This window comes from Kogia breviceps, chromosome 13 (assembly GCF_026419965.1).
Source record: "Kogia breviceps isolate mKogBre1 chromosome 13, mKogBre1 haplotype 1, whole genome shotgun sequence".
In the NCBI taxonomy this organism is placed as follows: Eukaryota; Metazoa; Chordata; class Mammalia; order Artiodactyla; family Physeteridae; genus Kogia; species Kogia breviceps.
Window position 1 is genome coordinate 5,805,931 of NC_081322.1, and position 21,912 is coordinate 5,827,842.

General features: G+C 36.3%; 1 long non-coding RNA gene and 1 pseudogene across 2 annotated transcripts in view; both read left to right on the forward strand.

Annotated features, from left to right (window-relative positions):
• The window catches only part of LOC136792417 (uncharacterized), a 342,612-nt gene that overhangs the window by 236,289 nt on the left and 84,411 nt on the right, over nucleotides 1-21,912 (forward strand). For both annotated transcript variants that reach the window (XR_010836188.1, XR_010836189.1), the window contains exon 3: nucleotides 11,612-11,725. This is a non-coding gene — a long non-coding RNA (uncharacterized lncRNA). The remainder of the gene's footprint in view (nucleotides 1-11,611; nucleotides 11,726-21,912) is intronic.
• LOC131768220 (NEDD4-binding protein 2-like 1 pseudogene) lies at nucleotides 13,339-19,129 on the forward strand (annotated as a pseudogene).

Consider the following 21,912-nt stretch of genomic DNA (forward strand, 5'->3'; position numbering starts at 1 on the left):
AGATGTCTAGAGCTCCATTTTCCATTTCACCATTTTATCTGAGCAGGGAGTAATCACTTAAGTAGATTCAGGATTATGCCTTGGAGACAGTGAGGTAATAAAGGTTCCCATAGACTAAACCGTGGCTCAGTTACGATGAGCTGGCAGAGCCCTGTTGTGGGACGCTGGATGTGTGCAGCTGTCCGTGTGAAAGCAAATCACTTCTGGAGTTTCCTGATAATTGTGATAGAAATTTTTAAAAAGCAAGATCAATAAATACACTCAGGTATTTGGAGTTGTGGTGATTTGCTCCAGGAAAGAGTCTCCATCTGGAACAGCAGCTGCAATTACATTCACTACCTGATTAAACTTATGCTAATCAAATATCACTTCCAGGACTCTTCTGTCCACAGAGAACAGTCAAGTTAAATGGTGATATGTTAGAAATCCTCACTCTTGCTTTTTTCATTCTTTGGTGGTGATTCCCCCAGAGAGGTGGTACTGATTTTGGTTTATTATTTTGGTAGGGAGGGGGAGCTGAAGAGACCTTTCCTTTTGTTTATTGAAGTAGAGTTGATTTACAATGTTGTGTTAGTTTTAGGTGTACAGCAAAGTGATTTACATATATATTCGTATATCATATTTATATATTATATATAATTCACATATATAATAATTCATATATAATATATAAGTCACATAATTATAAATATATATTATATTACATATAATTATTATATATTAATTATATAACATATATTAAAAATATAGGTGATTCATATATATCTATGTATATTCATTTATATTCATATATTCATATGAGTATATATTATATATAAGATATATATTATATAATATATCATACTATGATAATATGAGATATAATATATTATATATAATTCATATATATGATAATTCATATATAATTCTTATATAATATATAAGAATTCACATAATATATTTTATATAATATATATGTATTGCATATATTATATTCATATATAACATAGGAATTATAATATACTATATGAATATATGGCTATATATTCATATTTGAATATATATGAATATTATATGAATATATATGGTTATAATTCATATATATTCATATAATACATTATAATTCATATAATTATAAATATATAATATATTTAGTATATATAATATATATAATTATATAACTTATAATTATATATTAAATATATATCATATATTATATAAGTATATAAGATATATTATATATTAAAAATATGAGTGATTCATATATATTCATACATATATCATATATTATATATAATTCATAAATAATATATATGAATTCACATCATTATAAATATATATTTACATAAGATATAAATATTGTGTAAGACATAAATTTAATATATTATCTATTGTATATGAATCATGATATATATGAATTATATTTCACTATTATAATTATAATATTATAATTATGATATATCATAATTCATATATAGATAATTTATAGTATATGAACTATAATTAATTATATATGAATTATGTATTATATTAATTATATATTCATATATATTTCATATAATATGAATATAATTCATATAAGAATATAATTCACATAATATATAATTAATATAATTATAACTATATGATATATATTTAATACATATATTAAATATATATTATATATTATATAAATTACATGTTTTAATATATGAGGTATATAATTATATATATTTAATGTATAATTCATATATAATATATAATTCATATATAGTCACATATATTTTATTCATATATATTCATATATAATATATATTCTTTATATAATATATTCTTATACATTCATATATATAGTATATATATATTCTTTTTCAGATTTTTTTCCCATATAGGTTATTATAGAAATTTGAGTAGATTTTCCTGTGCTGTACCGTAGGTCCTTGTTGTTTATCTATTTTATATATAGTAGTATGTTTATGTTAATCCCAAACTCCTAATTTATCTCTCCCCTCCTTTCCCCTCAAGAGGACTTTCTTAGCTACCACTAGCATGATAGCCGTTATTCCATTAGTGACTGGAATTTCTTAAATTTATCTGTTTATACTACATCCTTAGAAACTATGGTTTTCGCAAGGTAGGCATGGGATCCCACAGGGCCCCACATGAGACGGAAGTTGATCAATCTCCATTTTACACTTGAGGTAAGGAGATTTTCTACCTGAATACCCATTCAAACCTGCTTCAGCGATGCTGTTTTCTGCTAGAAGCTGACCATATCGTGGTCAAATTCCTAGCCTTTCTGCAGTTACGACTATGTGACATATTTCTGGCTAATGGGAATCAGAAGTACTGGTGAGGACTTCAGTTCCTGAGAAAAACCTGGCAAAGTCTTGTGAAGAAAATACTCAACAATTTTCTTTGCCATCTTATTTTTCTTGCCAAAATGTAGTGCCCCGAAGTACAGCACTCTGATCTGCCACCTTCTAATCTTCGTACATTAAAAAATGAGTTTGGTAGGCGTTTCTCATACTCGTGATTCACATAGCTGAACAGATAGACCACACAACTCATATGAGCCTCTACTCTGAACAGAAACCATGGAGACCAAGCACCTTGGAATAATAGGGGTATTTCCTTTTCCCCTTTTCACAGTTACCCCACTATCGGGACAGAAGTTTCACTGAAAAAGATGAGGAGAAGAATTTACCATATAGACCACGATATTATTGCAAGTCTTTTTCCTCTTGGTATATTCAAGGGACTCTCAGTCTTGAACTGACTCAGATCTGGGGTTAGGCAAGGTGCTATGACTCTAATGTTATGATATTAATGTTACATCTCTGTCATCAGATTTAGAATGTATTTGCTTATGCAAAGCACATAGACCTTAGTTCACTTTGCATCTACCTGAACCTATACATTTATCCTCAGTAATGATTTCAGTAATCTCTGTAGACGTTACCATTTTAATGACCACTCAACCCTGCTGTGTATTATAGTAAGTATGCCCAATTCTGTTAAGTACCACAACTTGGCCTCTGTCAGTCCAGATTCCTTCATTATCTTTGAAATTAAGGAGCCCATTTTAATGTCCAGCAATTCTATCAATATTCTTGCCATACAACAGTTAGCCACTGCAACACTTATCAAAGGTTTAGAACACTTCCAGATCCAGTGTGTCTTTCAGCATTATGGCAAAAGATTATCTTCTGGTTACAGCTGATAAAAATTTGGTTATAAATCAGTATTCTTATTTTCAAAATCACAGTACATTTCACATAACATATTTACATGCCTTTTTGTTCTCCATAAGCTTTTGGATTCCTTTATCTATGATATAAAAAGGAATTTCTTGTATCTCAAAATTGTTTGGTCTAGTACACTATGAAGTACATATTTCAGTAAAACCATAGAGGAGGTTAAAACTACTTCCATCTATCTCAACTAGTGTATTGAATCCAAAATGTCTGGTAGGTAACATCTGTCTCACTAAATTCAGTCAGATATAACAATGTTTCTCTCTGTTTAGTCCCCTGGAACCCATTCTCATACATTTTCTCCAAGTCTTCAGTGATATGGATTAGCAACATATTGAATTTTGCTTGTTCTCCCCTTCCACATTAATCTCAGAACCCACGTTTTATAGGAACAGTCACATGCCCTAACTAAAATAGTACCTTTCCCTTTGCATCTGGGTTTGTCACATGATCAAGTCCTGCCAATGAGAGGCATAAAGAAGTCACATGGCCTTCCTGAGAAGTTCCTTAAAAAATGGGGTTCACTCTTCTTCATCCTCTTCTTCTCTTGTGGGCTGGAATTAGAACTAGGACAACGTAACAGTTCACTAAAGATGGGGAATAGAAAAGTAATTGGACCCTGGGGTATTGGTGACCATGGAGGACCCTTTCCAAGTCTGGATTACCTGTGTTTGGACCACTTTTAAGTGAGATAGAAAATAGTTCTATTGGGTTTTAAATACCGTTAATATCTTCTCCTGGTAATGCAGCTAGACTTAATCCTGTTTCATGTTTCCAGGTAAATGTTCTGGTAGGGTTGTTGATGGGTCTTCAAGCATGACTGAAACAACCATAATTGCCAGGAGACCAGGAGAAGGTTCTGTAGGCAAAGGAGGCTCAGTCAGACTGGAGAGTACTTACCACTCAAAGCTAGTGCTTTTCAATAGGAGGGCTAAGTATAATTTAGGCGAGAAAATTTTTCTTTGTGCACGGTTTTCCCATATTTTTTAGAGCATTTACAATCACTCATACCCAGGTGATAAATGTCATTAGCATCCCCAAGTAAAAGTACCTCCACATGTTTACGGAAACCCTCTGGGACTGGTAGCACCTCCAGTTGAGAACTCCTGCTTTAAACCATGTATATCTTTCCATGAGTCCTGCTTCCAGTTCTCGGTGCCCTATTCATTTTGAACATTTACGTAAGAGATGTGGCAAAAGTACAATTCAACTGATGTAAGTTTTCAAGCCACAGGATTGTGTGTTAACTTTTATTTATTCCACTTTCAACCCTGTGGCTGCAAGTGACAAGAAATTCGGTTAGCACAGCATAGAAAAACCTTGATTTTCTGACTCTGCCTGAAAAAACAATTAGAACTTTGAATTTGTCATTTTATTTCTGGAACATCCCAGCGCAGTTAGAGGCCATCGATCCATCTGGCACTCTTCATGCTCATCATATTGTTTTACAGAAATGGATATTGGGGCCTTCGAAGTCTTGCCATCAAATGGGCACTTAATGCCAGGTGACCACAGGTGAGAGTAAATAAGTTATCCGTTGGGCCAGAGAATATTTACAGTTTATAAGTTATAATCTTACCACCTCAGAACCAGTCAAACAAGAAAAGTAACGTCAGATTTCTTCTTTTAAGTATCAGTTGTCTGCAACTAGTACCAGCTTCTGAATCGGTGTTCTTAGTGGCAACAAACAGAATTCACTCGAGATTGTCTCTGATAAAAAGTAATGACTGAGGGCACGGGGCAGGGGGGGAAGCTGGGATGAAGTGAGAGGTTAACACTGACATATATTCACTACCAAAGGTAAAATAGGTAGCTAGTGGGAAGCAGCCGCATGGCACAGGGAGATCAGCTCGGTGCTCTGTGACCACCTAGAGGGCTGGGATAGGGAGGGTGGGAGGGAGATGCAAGAGGGAGGGGATATGGGGATATATGTACACATATGGCTGATTTACTCTGTTGTACAGCAGAAACTAACACACCATTGTAAAGCGATTATACTCCAATAAAGAGGTGAAAAAAAAAAATGACTGAGAATCAGTCTTGGAGGATATGAAGAGAGGAACAATTCCTCAATTATAGCACAGAGGTTGCTTCAGCAAAGAAACCCCATGGAGGCAGCTTAGCCCAGTACAGATACATCAGCAAGTCCAGTGATGCGGGGGACGGGACTCAAAAGCTTCACCATCTCCATTCCTAAAAAGAGATTCCATTGGGTGCCCACTTCAGTTGATTCCTTTTGAGCTGGCCGCACGTGGGTGTGTTTGATAAAATAATTTTTGCATTATGACCACATGATTTTTAAGAATCCTTTTTTCACGCCTATGCTTGGGGTAGATCACTGCTATTCAACATCTTCGTGATCTTTGCTAGCTAGTTAGTGATAGTGCTTATTTTCATGTTTTAACTGCTTTATTATCTTTTAAAAAATATGTAATGCTTTGATTACTGTGTAAGTTGAGAAATTTTCATATATCAATGTCTCATTTGTATATTCTCCATATGGATTTCTGTGCCTTTTTTCCCCACCAAAATTTCAATTGTAGTGTTTCCTGAATTTGTAATTAAAATTTGCATATTTATTGAGTCTATAAACCATTCTTGGGCTTCCCTGGTGGCGCAGTGGTTGAGAGTCCGCCTGCCGATGCAGGGGACGCGGGTTCGAGCCCCGGTCCGGGAAGATCCCACGTGCCGCAGAGCGGCTGGGCCCGTGAGCCGTGGCCGCTGCGCCTGCGCGTCCGGAGCCTGTGCTCCGCAACGGGAGAGGCCACAGCAGTGAGAGGCCCGCGTACCCAAAAAAAAAAAAAACTTTTTTTGTCATATTTTCTATAATTATATTGCCAGCTCTTCGTGTTTCCTAATTTATTTTCCATTTTTATTTTTCTTTATGATTTTTCCATTGATTTTATCCTGAGCACAGGATGTTATTCTATTAAATGATCAATTCTTTTTCAAGGTCCCCATTATTGTCATGGATGATTCCTTTAATGTGCTCTTGAATTTTATTTCTTAATAATTTAGAATTCTTGTGTTACGGTCTAAAATGAACTTGGTCTCTGGGGTGGCTTGGTATGCTGTTTTTACCCTGCTTGGATATCAGAAATCTGCTGGTAACTTGACTTGGCTGACTTCTATCTTCTTTTTAATGCTCTGGAGCAGTTATTTATTTATTAAACATTTTCTATAACATTCTAAGTGCATTTGGTTCAGATATTCTTTGTGAAGATCATTTTTTGTGCATTTTCATGTTTTAACCATTACTATTGGAGTCAAATTTGGTACCATAATTTTAACAGAAAATCGAACAAATAGGAATTTAAATAGTTTTTTAGTGGAGAGCAGTAATTCTCAAACTTTAATGTGAATAAGTATCACTTGATAGACATGCAGATTCCTGGCTCCTTCTCCAAACATTCTAATCCATTCATTAGCTCTAATTCTGAGCGACTTAAACTTTTGCATCTTTAATATTACAGGTAATTCTTAATTTAGAAGAGTTGAAAACTATGTCTTGAGAAATATGGGGATAAATTTCACATATTCTCTTATAAATGCTATCTCCTTGTATAGGTGATTGTATCTTTTATCTCATTCCTAATTTTGTTTTCTTGTGTTTATATTTTCTCTTATTTAGAGTTACCAGGAATTATTGCTAAATTTTCATAAGTACAATTTATTATATTCATTTTTATTTGTACTACGTTCTATAATTTACTGATTTCCTTTGTGGTTCTTATTATATTATCCTTTATGTAAATTTGTTTTGTTTTTCTCAGTTATTGAGTTGGGTATTCAGTATACTTATTTTATTTCTGCTTAAAAATGAAAATATTGAAGGTCATGATTTTGAGTATGCTGTTTTCATCTCCCATGAGATCTAACGTGGTATTCTAATTTTAGTTATTTTGTAAAATTCTGGGATCATAGTTTTGAATTTTATTTAATACAGTAGCATTGAATAGCTTTTCCCTAAGCTTCAATTGCTTATTAGCCCTTTGTTAATGGTCCTGATTTATTGCATTATGGAAAAATATTCTAGTTCATATGATTTCTTTTTTGAGGAAATTACTGATGTTGCCCCATGGCCTAATATGCCATCCATTCTTTTTAGTGGCTACTTGAAAAGAAAAGTTTTAGTTTTATAAAATAAATTTCCAAGTTTACTATATGATTTACATTCCTTATATCTTTGTTTATCATATGCATATTATGCAAAGTTTTTTAAGGTATAGTTAAATCTCTCACAAAACTGTTTCAATTAACATCTATGAGTTTTTACTGTATATAATTTGAATAATTTTTATTTGGTTGTAAACTTTCTTAAATATTATACTCTAAATTCTACCTTTTCATGGCATACAAGCATTCTTAAAATCCATTAAATTATTGAACTTGGTTTCTCTTGAATTCTATTTTGTCTAAAATAGTTTTCCTATGTCTACTTTCTTTATGTTGATATGTGTTTGGTAAATCTCTGCCCACCATTTTATTTCTAACATTTATTGGTTATTTTATTGTAGTTGTGTCTCTTATAAGCAAGAAAGGTTAGAAATGAAATTGCTTATTAAAACTACCTCTTACTTTGGTTTTATAATTTAAAAAATATCTTACCTATATATATATATATATATATATATATATATTATTTTTTTTTTGCTTTTTGGTGTGAAAATGTAATCTCATTTTATTTTTTAATTTTTTAAAAAAATTTTATTTAAATGTAGTTGATTTACTATGTTGTGTTAGTTTCAGGTGTACAGCAAAGTGATTCAGTTATATATACACACATATATGTATGTATATTTCTTTTTTAGATTCTTTTCCATTATAGATTTTGTTTTGTTTTTTCTTGTTTGTTTTCCATTATAGTTTATTACAAGATATTGAGTATAGTTCCCTGTGCTATACAGTAGGTCCTTTCTCATTTTTCTATAGTATATAATATGACCCGCGTTTTTAAAAAATCATAAATTACCACTTTTAAATCATCTTTTTTACATTGCATATCTTACTGTGGGCAATATTGTTTTATCTTTTTAAGCACTGCTCCATCCTAAAGAGCAGCTTCTTACTCTAGGCAACTGCTTCTTTCTACACTCCAAACGTGTCTTTCCAATGGGGATGCCATTTGTAGTGTTTTGTCTGGATAGTCAGAGTTGATTTGCATAGCAGTTGGCCCCTGATTAAAGATAGGCTAACCTGAGTCCTTCTTCAGAAAGTTTTGGAGCAGAATTGTGTCAAAAGATGAAGTAAATGATCTTTTACATTTCATATATAAAATGTATTCTTGTGGTAGACAAGTGGGTTATCAATCATGGGAAGAGCGAAAACCTATGTTTCCAGACCTCTGGAGAAGATGCCAGTCTCAGGGAAGAAATATGACAAGCAGAGAGAAGCAGAGAGAGAGAGGTGAAAAGGTGGTCCTGTTGGTGTTTGGACCCCCAGCTCCTGATGTCCCTGACCTCCAGCTGTTTTTCTGACCTTGCTGAGGGTGTGTTGGCCATCCAGTCAATTCTCTAGACCCAACAGGAAAAGAGTGTTTCTGGTCAGGGTCAGCAGAGGTTGAACAGTCCTCTAAATCCTTAAAAAAAACCAAGAAAAAACCTCACAAATTACCTGTTGGTTAAAACCTTATATGCCCAAACCCAATAACAGACAGGAAGCAAAGCAAAAAGATATATTGTACTTTCTGTTAAACAAGCACACTTTTCTAACAACATAGGGCACTTTGGTCAAAAGTGGGCTTGTCAGTCTTTTCCATTGGCTTCATAGAGGAAATTTATTCTGGGTTTTTGAGAAATATTATGAGAGTATTATTGTTGCTTTTTTCCTTTTTTTTTTTTTTTACCTTTTCTGTGTAGTTAGCATATATTAAAGGTAACCTGAGAGAGGACATTTTAAATCAAATACTATCACATGCATCACATCTTGTTTGTTTATTCATTCATATAGTTGCTTCAGCCTGCAATCCCCGTATCCCATTCTCCGTGTATATTTAGGCAAAGCGTATACAGTTTAATTGCTTCTCCGTTTATTGCATTGTGTAAAGAATCACCCAAGTGAAATGTTATTATTTTACTTCTTAAAAAGCTAATAAATTGAAGTTTAATTAGGATTGATATGGAAACATACTGATTAGGTGAACAGAATTTGTTCATCCCTTAATTGCATTGAAAACATTTCTGAAAATAAGGAAGAGCAGCTCTGACCTTAAGGAAATCCTACTAGAAGTGCCAGGGTAGTTTTATTTGAAATGCAACCTTTTCCAAAATTGATTCATTGTAGTTCATCACCATTTGATGTAAATGATGCAGTTTCACTAAGCACAAAGCACTGTATCATTTAAATTCAGAAAAATGTGCCATATTGTAAAAAACTTGAAGCCCTGATTGACATAGATCTGAGTTCTATTACTAACTGCTTGTATAATAGCTATAGCTTATTAACAAAAAATAAAGATTAAAGAAAAGTAACATCTGATTTATTGCAGTGTGGTAAATGGGGGGTACAATCTCTAAGAGGAAGACATCACAGATAAATTATTTGGGCAACTTTGATAATTAATTTCCAAAATCATATAGCTCCTGAACACTGTGAAAAATATAATATCTTAGTAAAACATTACATAAAATTCATATCTGCATAATTTTTACTTATTTTCTGTGATTTTTGAAAAGTGAAGATACAAGTTATAGGAAAGTTCATTTATAAGGCCACAACGATGATTAGGACCCAATTGGGAAAATTGTTTATTTTACTATTTTGGCTTTCTAAGCCAAGTGTCCTTAACTTGTGGTAAATCATTTAAGAGGTCCTTGAATTTGGCAGGGAAGAAATGCATCTTTATTTTCACAAATATCTAATTGAAATTTAGGTTTCTTCCTCTATTATTTAGGCTGCATGTTTCAATAAGATTAGCAGTATCTATGATTTTGTTACCGACAGAAATTATAAGTATTTTTGTAACATAAAACTCAAAATACCATTACACTTAAAACTACTTCAAAGTTATAGTAAACGACTTGCTATATTTTGTAACTTAATGCATTTATAAAGCAGCATATATATTACTATACCACAAATTCATTTTCTAATAATATTTTAATGCCTGAATCTCAAAATAAGAAGTTTTATTTATTTATAATTCTATGTATTTTTATGCATTTAAAGACATTAAAATAAATGGTCCATGATTAATAATAGAATTTTAAGAATCTCTTTTGCAAACTCATGAAAGTGAAAAAGTAAGGAAAAGAAAGAATAGTAGAATGTAATTTTTTCCAGGACCCTTTCATTATTCTTTCAATATTTCATAAAAAGGGAACAAAATTAACATTTTGAAAGAAAAAATATATTATGGAGGCAACTATATTTCCTGGTTTGCCTGGGACAGTCCTAGTTTTCCTAGGGTAATTATTAAAGCATTCCTTTTCACACTCCAAAGTGTCTTGGATTGATGATAAATGATACTAGCATGCCACATATTATGTACTCAAACTCACTAGAGAGAAGGTTTGGCCTTGATTTAATTTAGAGGATTAACAAATGGAATGCTTTCCCTTAATTTTTTTGCCAAAATCTTCCATTTCTTACATGCAAAAAAGCAACCGAATAATAAGATTTATTACCTTTGACACTCAAAATACTGGAAAACAAAGGCAGAATCTCAGTAAACGTCTGTTTAATTAAGAGCTGTCTTAGGTAGGAAAGGAATATTCACTGATTTATTGTCTTGCCTCCATCTCTAGTTTAAAGTAACGCACACAACAACCATAATCTAAAATCTAGAATAATCATAAAAAGGCCATGCAAGATGGCATATGGCCTGTTATTCACGGTGGGGTCTTATTCAGACATCTGAGAAGCAAGCAGGCACTACTGACTTCTTAGCATAGACTTCACTTAAGAAAAATGAGAAATGAGTCCTAAAATACTTATGAAAAAACAAATACTATATATGAAGGAAAAAAATTAGTGGAAAGGTACAACATAGGATAGCAAGAGTTCATGATATAAATAACAACTTTATCATGCTAATGGATTATTCGACACTTTCCATGGAAAGCAGAACAAACAGTTTATGCAACAATGGTAACATTTCATTGCCAGGAGAAAGAAACATACAACGGCAGAGATCGGCAAGAGTTGACACAAATAAGTGGGACAGCCAGTGTGCTTTTCCCCCTAACCATTAGATTGCCCTGCCCCGATACTTGCAGGAAGAGAATTTACATGTACAATCTACTGGCTGGCTTGCCTTCAGGAAGTACATATACACCTTTGACAAGTAAATTGTAGATGCCTCTTTCCACACTTTGTTGCCTTACGATAATTTTTTGTTCTCTCATTTTGGCTTTAATCAAGAGTGGATTATTCTTGTTTTGTTTCTTCTTATTTAGATATCTGCCAGCAAAGATGTTTGCTCTGTGGCCTTATTCCCTGCATCTATTTCCATGGAAATACCTAAAACTTCCAAGTGAAAATCTATATACCATGATTGTTTTAAAATTGAGGTAAGTCTATTCCAAAGTGAAATTTCCTTTGTGGGGAACTGTAAACAATTCTACAAAAGAAATTAGCATTATGTTATGAAATGGACTTAAAAAACAGAGTTGTCTTTTTAAAATAAATTGTCTTAGAAAGCAAAGCAGCCACGACAGAGTGTAAATAAAATATTCTATAAAATGTAATGTGGGATATCTTGATGAAATATTGAGGAAGACAGTAGAAATATGGCTTTGAGTGACACTGGTGGTAAAGCAGTTGAATTTTTGTTTTGTTTTGTATTCTGTATTCAAATAATTAAATCCTTGAGAGACAAGGAAAGCCAAAGGAATTAGAGTGCATCACCAACAGAATAAACTTTAAAATACCCACGCAATGAAATTTGCCTCAAAATATTTGTACAGTTCACTCTTGCATCCCCGGAATTGAACATCCATCCCCGAAGCACTAGCACATAAAGTTTTCCTTAAGTTACATTTTCTAGGGCCCCCCAGAGGAAGATATTATGTTTCTACAGTTGTGATGAGACCATCACTAGTATTTTTGATTTCTGTCTTTATGAATCATTCACTATTTCATTTGCCCTCAGCCAGGATTGCAGGCAATTGAGACTGTTTTCATGATGAGGTAAATCAAACAACTATTTCTGAGGAATAGAATTAACCGATGGTCTTACCTGTATGACGTTTGGTCTTTCTGAAATTTCTGGAGTCTTCCAACAAGTGTTACTACCAGATAGGGAGGAACCCTAGGGAAGGCTTTGGGTTCTAAATGTATTACGACCTTACCTCCAGCAAATCTGTTTTCCCTTGATAATCAAGGTCAATAACCCTCGATTTTGTGACTTCGTCCTACAACAAAAAGAAGAGCTTGATCTGGACAAATGGAAAGAATAGCCTCCAACTCACTGAGACCATTGTAGAGTCCCCTGACGGAAGAACTTATCCTTGTGTTCTAAAACCTCCTGGGTGAACCCTAAGACAGAGAGCTGGACACAAAGACATAAATGGAAACCTTAACTTGTGAGGGATTCACTAGGTATGAGAGTGAGAGGTGGGAAACGTACTTCTATTCTTTGTTTCCTGTATTCCAGGTCTGGTTCAGAGAATATACACATTTCACATAGGACAGCGCGGAAATTGTATAAGATGTTATCTTCTATCTTATTTCCATTCAGACTATTTCAACCCTCTGTAAGGTCAAGTGATTTGGGGCGATAAGGTACATGGGAAGGCAGTAAATTCTGTGAGTGTTAGGCTATTGCCTTAATTTGTCTGCATGAAATTAGTTGTTTGATAAGAAAAGATGTTGTGAATAAGGCATTCGGTAAACCCAGAGGTGGGGTTAATGCAAGAAGCATGTCAGAAATGGAAGGAAAACCTAAATTCAGAATAAATATTTGGTACCGTTGGGGAAAATTATTCTTCCTTTCATGATGTAAAAGGTCTAATGTTTCAATTCACAATCAGATATCCGGCTAGATCCCTAGGGAATAATAACTTTACTTTTGGTCTTTTTCACTGCTGCTGGAGAATTGGGTACTGAGTGGAGGCTGTAGCCAGTGGGCCGTGGAGTGGGGGAATATTTGTTGCTACATAGCTCTGACCTTGCCCTCAAGGTCATGGCATCCTTTGGCCAAGCAGTAAGAAGGCTTGGGAAAGAGGTGACTGAAAACCACCAGTGTATGGAGAGTGCCCACTGCACTGGGATCCTTTTGGTGAACATTCACGTGGTGCATAATATTATCGCACTCTGAATCCATTCCAAGAGTTCCGTTCACACGCTTCTTTCTAAAACATCCTAGAAACCTCCTCCTACGTACCAGTCAGTTTTTCCAAGTTCTTCTCTGTCCGAACAATTATCCACCACTTCCTTGTATAGATCCTGATCTTTGTCTTTTCCAGCCTTCTTCTCTTTTGCCAAAAGAATTAGATGCCGTATAATCTCAGCTTGGGAGTAGGACTGAAATGCCATAGCTCTTGCATTCCTATTTCCAGCATACTATGAAAGCTCTTCAGGAAGTCTTTCGGTTCTTTTTGACAGCGTGTTCCTCTATCTGCAGTTGTGGCTTGAGGGAGGGGTGGGCATATGGCAGGGCTAAACACAGTGGGAGCATGAACTGCTCGTGAAGGTAACACACGTCCTGTTCACAGTAGTATTTTCTGATTCAGTTTGAGGAACGTGCCTGCTTTTTCTGGTTTATAACATCTGATGACACTCAGTTCATGATAGGCTACTGAAATTACTGGGCTACCTCGTTCTATAATCAGGTATTCAGTCTCTGCTAGGGTTTAGCCGCAAACCGATAATTATTTCTCTAAGGGAAAGTAATTACTTGTTAATGACTTGTTACCTGGATTTATGCCAAAACATAGGATTCTCTGCGCCTGCCATGGCTCGTCACAAACACCACATAACATCCAAGTACGACACAGGCACTTTGAGTAGCACTGACTTCCCTAGTCATAAAGTCCCGGTGAAAAAGCTACAGACATACAGCCCAACTCCGTTAAAATATCCACTCTTTTCTATTTTTCTCTCAACACCGGTAGCATTTTGAGCTACGCAATAAATGAATCAGAGCAACACACCCCCAAACAATTACATTTTTCCTGCAAAATACAAAAGGATGTATCATATGTTTTGTCTCATTCTTTGTGGTAAAGAGTATGAGGTACAGCAAATTATCATTCATTTTGGAAAGAATATCCTATAATTTCCAGGCTTCTAAATTCCCCCAGAACTCTACTGAGGAATCAGGCCCCCGGATTTTAATAAGAATCATTTCTCATCCTCTGGCAACAGGAGCTTACAGACCTGACTTCTGACAGACCTGCTGTTTTCTATTCATTGGGTTCTATCAGCCTTATGCAATCAAGGTTTCAGAGCAGCATACAGATTTGGGAGGAAGATAAAAGGTCTTGAGGGGTACAGAGCCAACAAAGCAAGTTCATGAAGATATAATATTACTCCTATTAAATTAACACAAACAAATCCTGGGTTTTGCTGACTCGTGAGATGGAGAAGAAATACATATGTATAAATAAGTATAAGCTATTTAAATATATAAATGGTAAAATGATAACAGATATGATGTGAAATAACACCAGCAATGGGAATTGCTAGCTAATTGAGTTTAGGATAATCCACTCATTCTCTAAGATAGGTAGATCTGCTCAAGACAGTAGGCACAGTAAGTCATGATGTGATTGGAATCATCACCTCTATATCTGTTGCCTTCACTGGTGGCGCTAATCTCCAGGACTCACCCAGGCATGTGATATTGCTACTTATTTTACTCTTTAGAGATTAAGTATGTGATGGTTAATTTTATGTGTCAACTTGACTGGGCATAGGATACCCAGATCGCTGGTAAGACATTATTTCTAGGTATGACTGTGAGGGTGTTTCTGGAAGAGATTAGCATCTGATTGAGTAGACTGAGTAAAGAAGATCCACCCTCACCAGTGTGGGTGGATACCAAACGATCCACTGAGGGCCCAAATGGAACAAGAGTTGAAGGAAGTGTGAATTTCTTCTCTCTTCTTGAGCTGGGACATCAATCTTTTCCTGTTCTCAGACATCAGACCTCCTGGTTCTTGGGACTTAGGACTCCAGAACTTTTCCTATACACCCACCCCACCCGGGTTCTCGGGCCTTCAGACTTGTGTTGAGTTATATCATCAGGTTTCCTGGTTCTCCAACTTACAGACAGCAGACTGTAGAACTTCTCAGTTTCCATATGTGAGTCAACTCCTATAATAAATCTCCTTATATCTGTATGTATGTATGTATCTATCTATCTATCTAATATCTATCTTCTGTGTTTCTCTTCCTCTAGAGAAACCTGACAAATAAAGGGGTGAAGATCAGGACCTTCCACTTGGCTCTTTCAACCATGTTAACCGCAGGACAGAGAGTTACTGTGGCATTGTCTTACTTGCTGATTACATTTACTCTCATCTTAATTTGGGAAACAGAGTGACACCCACTTGTTTAGTCAAAGAGCCAATGGGCCACAGGAACACTTTTAATTTCAGTACTCATTCAGCATCTGATTTCAATACGCTACCACTTGGACCAAAGGACTAAAGTGTTCTAGATTCCTAGGGATTAGTATTAGTATAGAGACAGTAATAATCCACATCGTCCATGAAACATATGTATTTTTCCATTTTGGGGTGCATGAGTGCCCTTGTAAACGTCTGTCGGACCTTTTGAGGAGAGTCAGGATAACATTTGTAGCTCGTGATTCTGTTCTTACAACAAAATCCTTCGCTAATCGTGTCCACTATTTCATGTCTACTGTCCTGTTCTCTATGCTCCACTAAGAGTTCAAATATGCTACCCTGGGGCAAAATTATTGTAAGATCATCAAAGTTTTAATAAACTTGCCTAATATCAATATTATTTTTCATCTCATTACTAAGAAATCGATCATGTTTGAGTTCTAAAGCATAAGCAGGAATTCACATCAACGTGATTCTTTCATTTAACAGCTACCAAAACAGAATTAATTAAATGTAATTTCAGAATGGAATGAAGAAAATCCAAAATGTCTTTTAGAGAGTCATAATACACAAAAAAGATTTTTAAAATCTATTCAGTGTATTGACAGGTCAATAAAACAAGCAGCTTTTAATGCTGATTTACCAATTATCTCTAATAGTGTTGTACCTGTTGCTTCTGAGCAGAGCTTCCATTGGTGATTTTTTTTTTTTTTTTGCGGTACACGGGCCTCTCACCGTTGTGGCCTTTCTCGGGCTCACGGGCCCAGCCACTCTGCGGCATCTGGGATCTTCCCGGACCAGGACACGAACCTGTATCCCCTGCATCAGCAGGCGGACTCTCAACCACTGCGCCACCAAGGAAGCCCAGTTATGCTTTCTTGATGCTGGTTTGTTGTTGTTGTTTGTTTTTTGTGTTTTGTTTTTGCGGTACGCGGGCCTCTCACTGTTGTGGCCTCTCCCGTTGCGGAGCACAGGCTCCGGACGCGCAGGCGCAGCGGCCACGGCTCACGGGCCCAGCCGCTCCGCGGCACGTGGGATCTTCCCGGACCGGGGCGCGAACCCGCGTCCCCAGCATCGCCAGGCGGACTCTCAACCACTGCGCCACCAGGGAAGCCCCATTGGTGATTCTTAATTGGAAAAAAAAAAAAAAAAAAAAAAAAACCTCACTTATGAAGACATCAATTAATTAAATATATATATACTTTTTTACTTTAGCAGTTTAGACACTACGAGCATCTGTTTATCACATTGGTCAAATGCTTAAAAGAAGAAAAACCTGCCTTTCAATAATTTGTGCTAGATAAGATTGTTTTTGATGTTTAAAGCTGATAAGATGTGATTCTAAAATTCTCTAGGCATGCAATTTCATTAGAAGGCAACATGTTATAAAGAAAGAGAACAAGTTTTTATATCAGAGAGTCCAACTTTGGCCTAGTGGATCTGCCACTGGCTTTTTTTTTTTTTTTTTTTAAACACAGACGAGAGATTTAACTTTTCTGAGTTTTAATTTATGAATCTTCAATTAGAAATAGAAATACCTATCTTGCAGGTTCAGCAATAAAGTATAAAAGGCATGTGGCCAGAGTCTGGTGCATAGTTATTAATGTAGTTATGGATTATATGATTTAAAGCAGACAAATTATGATATCATGGTTTCATAAAGATGTATTCTGCCTTTACAAAGACAAGTAGTAGGGTATCATTGATCTGTATCTTTGTCAAATATTATGGCAGCAATATCTCCCTTTCCATGTCCTACCTACTTTTCAATCACCCTTTATGAATGACTGTGCAGAGTCACACTGAGACTTAATTAATACGGAGCTTTGGGGGACCCTCAGCAGTAGTTGAATATGTGAGCAGAGGCGCCCAGGAGGCCAGGGTCAGGGACTTGCACACCATCTTTAATTAGCAGATCAGTGTTTTTAACCATTTTAAATTTGGGTCTTTGGAGTAAGATTTAATCTGAAGGAAGAATTCTATGCTGCCCGTATTTTGAAAGCCACTAGCCTAGACCATTTCGTCTTGGCCTTTTGAGGATAACAGATGTTGGTTAAAACCACAGACAAGAGCCATATGGATGTCACTTCCCATTTCTCCATTAAATATCTTCTCTATCTTTATATAGCGGTTGGATATTTAATAGCGTCTGACCTGAGCACAAAGCCATGGTCAATGTGTCTTGTGCTTTTTGTCCCTGTAAAAGGAAATTTATGTTTTGTTCTGGTGTTTCCCCTTATATTAAAACGAAGTAAATTACTCTAATATCATCATTCAAAATATAAATATAATGTTTACTTTGAAATGTATATTTTTCCTTTTACAATCCCCCAAGCCTCTGATGTCCATTTCCTTTCTCCGTGAGTTTAAATACTAATAGCTGCTGATGATACAACATCCCACATTTGTTTCAACATTTCCTGATCTCTTCCGAAAAATGCCTACTTTGTCAAGCATTTTACTGCTACTCTTCCAGCCTGTTCAGGTTCCTATTTTTCTTCCATTTAGCATTTTACAAAATGGATTTGGTCATTTTTGTTTTTCTGGAAATGAGCGGGTCTGGGCTGAAATAACAGGTCTGGGACTTCCGGAAAGGGGGTGCAGGGCTCTCGCAGCCCCCACCCCATGAGGAGAGCTTTCTTGACTCCTCTGGGAGGCTGAGCCTCTGGCAGCGGCAGCAGCCTTGACCACCTGCCCCGCTGCCCTCCTCGTGGGGTACCTCCACGCTGTCTCAGCTTTCGGAAACACCGCTACCTCCTGCGAGGTCTCCGGCTCGGGGGAAACTGCACTGGCCAGGCAACAGCAACACAACTTTCCCAGGGCCCTGAGTTTCAGCACGGATAATTGTTTTTCTTCAGAGAAGATGGTGCCTGTGGCTTCGATCCTGACTTCCTGGAGAAAACTCATGAGTGGAACCAGAAAAGAACAAGAAAAGCAATGAGGACTGGTATATCCCCCATCATCACTGATATTATTACTGATGATGCCAACTTCCCACGAAATACCAACGAAAGAATCTTTTCAGGCTGTAAATGTAAATATTTATAGAGTCCCAAGAGAGACAGTACACCGAACGAAAGGCATGAACTTGAGGTTACTTTTTCCAGTGTGCTGCATGCTGGAAAAACGAAGCAGAGCCAACAGAAACCAGGACAGGAATAATGCATCTCCTTCCGAGGGTGCAGGGTATGGAACACCTTCGCAGAGTTCCCAAACCGGAGGGCCCCTGGTGGCTTCACTAATGAGAGCTCCTTTGACACAAGGGATGGTTGTTGCCACGGGTATTGGGCAGTCACGCTTTTCCTAAATCAGTTTTTCCTTCACTTTTTGGTCTTTATCCTTCATTCAGTTGTAGTCAGAGCTCTCATCCCAGTGTTAATTGTCAAACCTGAAAGTGTTTGAGCAGAAATCATTACATTCCTCTTCAACAAGCATTTGTTAAAATGATCCTGTGTGCATGGCCCGATGCTGGGAATTCTACCCATTTGATGAAACAAAGTCCCTTTCTCTAGGGAAAGATTTCATTTGAAACTGAAACCTGAGAACGTATCCAAGAACCTAATCAGCCACATGGGTTCATTAATGAACTGAAGTGTTTATCTAAAGCTTCAGTACCACCTTCTCTGAAGCAATCTATTGTTTCAGGAAATTCACCTCCATCAGGAAGTTGGAAAGGTGGGGGAGAAGTAGGAGGCAGGAAAAACTTTAGAGCCATTTGATTCTTTGATCATCCATGTACCCAAAAAATGTGAGATGTGTGGCTGTAATGATGATAGTGATTTTCCTTTAAAATGAATATGCTAGGAAGTACACAACCTAAGGGAACATTGTCCTTCAAAACAGACACTTTGGGAAACTGTTCCTCTATTTTAGCAATGTATCATTGTTAGAAATGTCTGATAAAATCCTTCTTAATAGCCATACAACCTACTGGGGAAAATCAGTGTCATTATGTAAAGTCACATTGTGTGTTTTAACTACCACTTTATGGAACAGGGTTAAACCTGAATAACTTTTGGCTGTTGAGCTAATAGTGAAAACAAAACAAGCCTGGCTTTATAAAAACACCAATTTTTAAGAGGAATAATTAAGCAGTTTTTAAAATTATGCCTATTAACGTGTATGATCAGTTGGCAGCCCCAAAGTTTGGGGAGTACGAGGCATGAAGTATCCCAGGATGCAGACCCTATGGTGATATGGAAAAGTCAAGCTCATCTTAAGAGGAGCAGTCTTGGTGTTTTATGCGGCATTAAGACAAATTTCTACCACAATTCTTACACTAATACAGAATTTATGAATCCAAATTAAGTTTTAACATGTTGGAATCAGATTAATTTGGTGTGAGACCATGATAGATGAGATCATGTAGGATGCATGCTTTATTTCTTGGCCGACAGCGTCTTTCTAATGTTTTGTGGAGTATTTTTTTAAGTGTTGTATATAATGGTGCTTTTATGGTTTTTAAAATTATATATAGTATTGCTTTAAAAAAATAAAATAAGGGCTTCCCTGGTGGCGCAGTGGTTGGGAGTCCTCCTGCCGATGCAGGGGACGCGGGTTCGCACCCCGGTCCGGGAGGATCCCACGTGCCGCGGAGTGGCTGGGCCCGTGAGCCGTGGCCACTGAGCCTGCACATCCGGAGCCTGTGCTCCGCAACGGGAGAGGCCACAGCGGTGAGAGGCCCACGTACGGCAAAATAAATAAATAAAATAAAATAAGATGTCTAGAGTCCTTAGAGATATTCCTGGAAGCAATTGAGTTGTTGAGTCCCTACTACCTGGATTTGGGGTGCTTCTACTCAGGGGAATAGCAGATGCGTATAGTTTGGGGCTGTCTTTATAAATCTCTACTGCATAAACATTCTTGGATACAACTCTTCCTTTCCCTTGTACTCTGCACTTATCCTTAAGGACACTGCTTGGCCTAACTGTAGCTATTGTGCCTTTCAACACCACCTTTCTGAAGCATCAAGATCTTTTCTTATCTATGATGACTTTCTGTCCAAAAAGGTCTCTGAGGTCTCAGCAACTTCCTTTTATACAGCACTTGCAGTATCCACGAACAACAACAAAATATCCCAGTACAAAATAACAACAAGAACAAAAGTCCAAAACCTTTCATTCTAACAGGCACTTAATCTCTTCGGATCACAATTGAACACTGTTTTAAATCAAATCAAGGTTAAATTTTATCTCTTCAATAGCCATTAAAAAGCTGCAAAACTATCATAAAATGCTACCAGAAATTTTTACTATGGATGTGTAACCTAAGAGAAAAACTTGATATCCATAAATACCTCTCTGGGCTTCCCTGGTGGCACAGTGGTTGAGAGTCCGCCTGCAGATGCAGGGCACACGGGTTCGTGCCCCATTCCGGGAAGATCCCACATGCCGCGGAGCGGCCGGGCCCGTGAGCCATGGCCGCTGAGCCTGCGCGTCCGGAGCCTGTGCTCCGCAACGGGAGAGGCCACAACAGTGAGAGGCCCACATACCACAAAAAAAAAAAAAAAAAAAAAAAACAACAAACATAAATACCTCTCAGAGCAAAGATACTCATTCTCATATGTCTTATCACGGAAACAACAGAAATAAAAAACAATAACAATGACAAATCTAAGTCTGTAGTATTTACTTGAATAATGTATAAGCTTACCATGGAATTATTTCTGAATGGAATAGTGTGAGTTCCTATAAAAGTATGATAACTGTATTTGTATCAACGTGAAAAAGATTTATGCTGCCATGTTAAGTGAAAATAAAACCGAACAAAAGCAGGATGAAAGTATCAATACCTATGAGATTGTGACTATGTAAAAATGCAAAAATTCATAGCAAAAATCTAAAATGTCAATCCCAGTCTCCTCATTTATCCCTCCCCACCTCATCCCCCGGTAACCATAAGTCTGTTCTCTACATCTGTGACTCTACTTCTGTTTTGTAAATAAGTTCATTTGTACCCTTTTTTTAAGATTCCACATACAAGTGATATCATATGATATTTGTCTGTGTCTGACTTATTTCACTTAGTATGACAATCTCCAGGTCCATCCATGTTGCTGCAGATGACATTATTTTGTTCTTTTTTATAGCTGAGTAATATTCCATTGTATATATGTACCACATCTTCTTTCTTCATTCCTCTGTTGATGGACATTTAGGTTGCTTTCATGTCCTAGTATTGTAAAT